Below are 5855 nucleotides of genomic sequence, written 5' to 3'. Positions count from 1 at the left end.
AATCTATATGCCTAAAATTAAAATCACCCATAATCATGACTTCATTAACAGCTGAAATCTTCATCTCGTTGTAAAGTTTCTCATTAATTTCATCAGTATCATTTGGTGGTCTGAAACAAATTCCCACTAAAAGCCTTTTCCTTTTATATCCACTAACAGAAATCCTGATGGATTCAATCTTCTTGCTATTATCTTTGATATCCTCAACATCAACAGGATGTAACTCACATTTTACATATAAAGCCACTCCTCCTCACCTCTTTAATACTCTATCCCTATTAAATAGCCTGTAACCCTGTATTTCAAAACATTTTCTGTCATCAAAATCATCTATGTTTAACCAGTTTCAGTTATTCCCATTATATCAAAATCTTCCATTGCTGCCAGTGCTCTAAAATCATCTATTTTATTTCTTATACTTCTAGTATTAAAATAGTAACAATTAAGCCTATCCTTATAACTACTTCTATACTCATTTGCATTCAGCTTTTCTTCGCCCTCACAACTGTTTAGTCCTAGTTTAAAACTTCCCTTACAGCTGAGTTAATAGCCTTAGCAAACAAGCCAGCCCCTACTTTATTTAAATGTGAACTATCCATTGAAAAAAAAGCTCCCTTCTCCCACTGAGCTGATCCAACAAGTCCAACCAGCCAACCTGCTAATACTAATCTAAGCCTAGCATTTAGCCCTGATGACCTACTTATAACTTCATCCCCACAGTTAATTCTGGGCAGTATCCCTGACAAAGATAAATTTTGGCCATTTTCTTTAAGTGCCTTTATCAACCCCTTATACTTATTAATTAGCTCCTCTGACCCACCTTTCCCTACATCATTAGCCCCTACATGCACTAGAAAAACTGCATCTCTGCTAGCCCCCTTTGTTATATCTCTTGCTCTGTCAGTTATATTCTCCACCTGTGCCCCTGGGTAGCATAATCTGATTATTTTCTCCCTATTTACCCCACAGACTATTCTATCCACATGCCTTATCAACGAATCACCTATAACTATAACCTCCTTATCGTCCACATCCTTCTCTGATCCTTTTGTTTTCTTTCCCTCCAATAATTCCCCATCTGCAGAAGCCAAGGGCTGAAATTTGTTGCTCAACAGAATAGGCTCATTATAACTAAATTCACCACTTTTAGCCCTAACAGTACTCTTTCTAACTTCCTTAAAGTCATTGCTAGCTGATGTATCCCTTGCATGTAAAAGCTTAAGCTCCTCCTAAAATCCTGCTGCCATTTCCCACAATCTACACTTCTCTTTATCTATTGCATCTACTTTAATCAAGATTGCCTCTAGCTTTTCCTCCAACCTACAAACTCTACATAAAAATTGTACATCTTCATTACTAGCTTCCTTAAAAGTTTTTACTATTTTATATGCCTGCATATGTTAGACTACCCACCTTTAAAAGTGGTAGGTATTTGCTGATAAAGCTTCTTTTATTATATGTCTTCAATGTTAAAGTTCCTTTCTTATCTTTGTTAAAGGGTGTTCTTGTCTCTGCAAGTGTTTACCTACAAATTCCTTGTTTTTTGTTAAGGGTTTGAACAGTTGCATGCATGTTTTATGAATAAACTAATGTTAACATGCTCCTAAACCACATCATAAGTTTAAAGATGATTGATTTCAAAGTTAAGTTTAATTGTTGGCCTTAGAATAAGCCTGAGAGAGATAGAGAATGGAGGAGTGTGATATGCGGGCACATAATGAATTTTCTACCTTATATAGTGATATAGAAGTTTTTTACATTTTTGATTATTTAGTTTTAGCACTATCACAGCAGCTACACGTGGTCAAGAAAGTCATTACCTTTGCTTTGTTCCAGTTGCTTCATTTCTTTGTTCTCTTAGTAGGTGGCATATTCTCTGCCTGCAGGGATGTTTCAGCATTGTATGAAGTGTCCAGATTAGATAGGTTGGCACTGAAGTATCCTTGGCTGGTATATTATGATTTTGACTGACAGTTGACCAATGCTGTCAGGGCACAGGGGTCATGATGTTATGCAATCTTTTGGACAAATAAAGCAAGTTTATATTCTAGATTTGAATGTACTTTATTTTTTCATTTCTACTTGGTTTTCATCATGACTAATTCGGCAAAGATTCGTTTTGAGGGACAATAAGCTGACAACCTATTCACTGATCCAATAGATACAATTGTCCACTTGTCTATGCAAATACACAATTTTTTGTTGTTGTGTCCATATAAAGAATGTTTTCACTCTCTTTAAAATGTGTCAAATTTGTTTATTTCTCATACATCTTAACATTTAGTCAAGTTATCAAATATGGAACACTCCCCTTACTTTCTTATAGGACCTGCTGTTATTGCAGTTTTACCATATAAACAAAACATGACCATTGTAAACAACGGTGACTAATTCACCAAAAAGTAACCATATAAGTTATGAATAAAACATGGTCCCTGTAAACACCAGTGACTAGCTACTTCACCAAAGAGCAAACTGCAAACAAAACATGATCCTGTACATAATAACAATAGTGACTATTTCATCAAAAGCAAAAGTGGTCATACACATAACAAAATAAAACAAGTACTCCTTTAAACAGTAACAATAATGACAGTATCACCAAAAGCAAAAGTGGTCATGCACATAAAAGAATAAAACATGACCACTGAAAAAAGTAACAATAATGAGTACATCACCAATAGTTAATCATAAAAATAATAAATATAACATGATCCCTTTTAACAGTAACAAAAGTGACTACTTCACTAAAAGTTAATCGTAAAAATAATAAATATAAAGATTCCTAAAGTACAGATTGTAAGTACTTAACCAAAAAGTTGACATATAAATTATGAAGAAAACATGACTTCAACAAGATTATCAAAAATTGTTAACTTAAAAAGGGAAATAAAGATCATCAAAAATACAGAAATAAGTTGAATCAAAATGCAAAGATTATATTTTCAAGCCTACAACTAGGGTCTCTAAACAAAAGTAGACAAACTATGATGGAAATAGTGTTTACATTATTAGTAGTAAAGAACTTAGAAAATTTTATAGGTTGTAAATCTCAACTTTCAAGAGTCAACTTAAAAATTGACCTACAACCTTTGCAGGAGTTTGTTTAGTAGCTGTAGGCTTTGTTGCCTAAATGGCTTCGAAGAGAAACTTGGCCAGTAGCAATGAAAAAAAAACTGATAAAATGTCTCCTTCTCTATCAAGAATCAACATAAAAATAGTCTTAAAACTTGCACAGGAGTTTTTTTAGTAGGTTTGCCCAGGTTTGAATAAAATATTCATAGCCGTATTTTCTGTATGCTTGTGAAACAAGAATAATATGAATAACAATAATACTAAGAACAAATGGATGAATTTTGAATCTTGTCTAACAAGCAGAAAATCAACTTTTTTGCTACTATCAGTATTTTATCAGGCTTAGCCATTGAGATAGAAGGTTATGAGTGTTGTTTCAAGAACAAATCTGCTTTTTAAATGGTTTTTGCCCGTATGTTCTATTACAATTTTTTTGAAATTCCTTTATGATCCCCATTATGAACCACTATCGTGGCTCACAATAACAGTGACTACTTAACTTAAAATTCAACAATGACATTGTCATTCAGAAAGAAAATTCAAGACTTGTTTGTTGGTAGCTAAGCAAAGCAATACAATGAGTTATCTGTGCTGTACTCACTACAGGTATTGAAACCAGATTTTTAGCTTTAAAAACTTTCAGACTTACCACTGTGGGGGCATCACGACTTGCAAGTTATTCTGTTAAGTTCTATTTTCAAAGTATGATCATGTTCTTATCAAAATAAATAAAGAAATACTTTTTATAGTTTCGATATAATTGATCAATAAAACATACGTTTTTAATTTGGCAACTCTTTCCAACATGAATAAACTTTTAGCATCGTGCAACAATCACTTGTATAGTTAATGATTTGTTTTTAAAATTATTTTCTTTTATTTTTATTTGTTTATTCTTCTGAGTTCAAGAAGTTCTGAATATATATCAACTGTATAGACACATAAATATAATTTGTGTAGTTGGCCATATAAGGTAACACAGAATGTTAGTGGAAAATGAGGCCGGCAACACGTGTTAGATTGAAGATGAAATTTCAAGACTAAGACATTAGAAGTAATTACAAGATTCTTTTAACAAGTAAAACAGATGTCAATACAGCCAATAAATCAGCAGGATACTTAGAAAATGTAAGACACAGATATTACAAAGTGAGTGAGAAATTATGTAACATGTCCAGGAATAAGTTCAGAAAACAATGGAACCACAAAAGAAAATTCCAGCTCTAAAAGTTAGATGCTAGAAAGACACAGGCAAGGCTGGAGGTCGAGTGGCCTAGATCTAGGTACATCCAGAAAATTCCCATTACTTTACTCAGAAAGACATGCTAAAAAGAACCAACAAATCTAGATGCTTTGACATCATGTGCAAAATGGTTAAGCCAAAGCTAGAATCACATGTTATAGTTATTGTTCTTTTTTGGCACAACATCCTGTCTTTATACTATAAAAGCTGAGAGAGAGAGAGTTTGGTTAGTGGAAGTCCTAGAAAGAGAAGCAGTAATCCATAGTTTGTAGATATAGAGAGCCAATTAGCTGAGAAAGCCCAAGATCCAGCCTAAAAATGTGTGTACTAACAGCCTTAGATAGCTTTCACCACTCAAACTTTGTTATATTGCCATATCCACATAATCTAATAACATAACTTTAATATGCCATCAGAACTGAACAGAGTTGATGAATACCTTACTTCAAATAGTTGAGTTACTAATGAGCCACCTAGATAAATTTTTGAAAACCTACCAATTCTATTAACTGTGTAATATATTTCATGGCAAATAAATGTGTTTTTTATTTTACTCCAGCCTCTGAGTGAATTCTTGTTCTTTATGTAAACTTCCTTGAGTTGGTGGCTTGTGTGCTCATGATTGCTTATCTTGGTATTGAATAAATATCATTTGTAGTGGGTTTGTCATACATGTTATCTAGGTGCCTTTTACAATCATATATCAAACCCTGAAACATCTTATTCAGAACTTTCAATCTTGTGCATATTTAAGTTAAACATCAGGTTATCTAAACGTATTATATTTGAATAGCATTTATAGAGAAGAATTAACATGTCAAAAGCAAGAAAAAAACATTTAAACCATACACTTAAATAACAATATGAAAGGACTTGAAATGGTTATTACATGTTTGTTGTCTGCAGCCATATTAACCATGAAAACTTTATAAAGTCAAAAAAATTATATTCAGTTGTTGTTTATAATGTTGTTGTACATTCTGAAATCCACAGACTACAAAAAATGGAAATGAAGCCACTGTGACACTCACTCCCGGCATTTGCACCTGTCTGCTAACAATTTCTTGAAAAAAGAAATCATAATTCATATTTACATAAAATGCATATTGTTGAAAGATAATTCAATTAGAAAAATTGATGTATGTTTCTAGAAAATAATATGTAATAATAACTCAGCTGCACTTCAGAAAAATTTAATAAAAGAGTCGTAAATAGTTTCTTACGAGGGATCTGATTGAAGTGTTTAAAATTGTAAAGGGAATTGATAGTGTTGATGTATGATCTTTTTTTATATTTAACAATGAGAATAGTAGGACAAGGGGACACAAATATAAATTTTGGCAAGATAGGAGTAATCTTCAGCTAAGACAGTTTTATTTTTCTAACAGGGAGGTTGGCCTTTGGAATGGGTTGCCTTCAGATGTTGTAGAGGCAGTAAATTAAAGCGAGTTTAAGAAAAAGCTTGATAAGTATATGAATGAAAAATGTTGGGTTTAAAATTTTATTATTATTATTTTTAATCATTTTAATTTAGTTT

At 32.5% G+C, this 5855-nt stretch overlaps 1 protein-coding gene across 7 annotated transcripts in view; it reads right to left on the bottom strand.

The window, feature by feature from the left end:
• Positions 1-5855, bottom strand: part of LOC106465838 (pseudouridine-5'-phosphate glycosidase-like) — a 37729-nt gene that overhangs the window by 22647 nt on the left and 9227 nt on the right. The gene's annotated exons all lie outside the window — the stretch shown is intronic.

The sequence above is a fragment of the Limulus polyphemus genome, unplaced genomic scaffold, assembly GCF_000517525.1.
Source record: "Limulus polyphemus unplaced genomic scaffold, Limulus_polyphemus-2.1.2 Scaffold2068, whole genome shotgun sequence".
Taxonomy (NCBI): Eukaryota; Metazoa; Arthropoda; class Merostomata; order Xiphosura; family Limulidae; genus Limulus; species Limulus polyphemus.
Note: the sequence above shows the minus strand (reverse complement) of the source record. Positions and strands in the feature narration are given on the sequence as shown.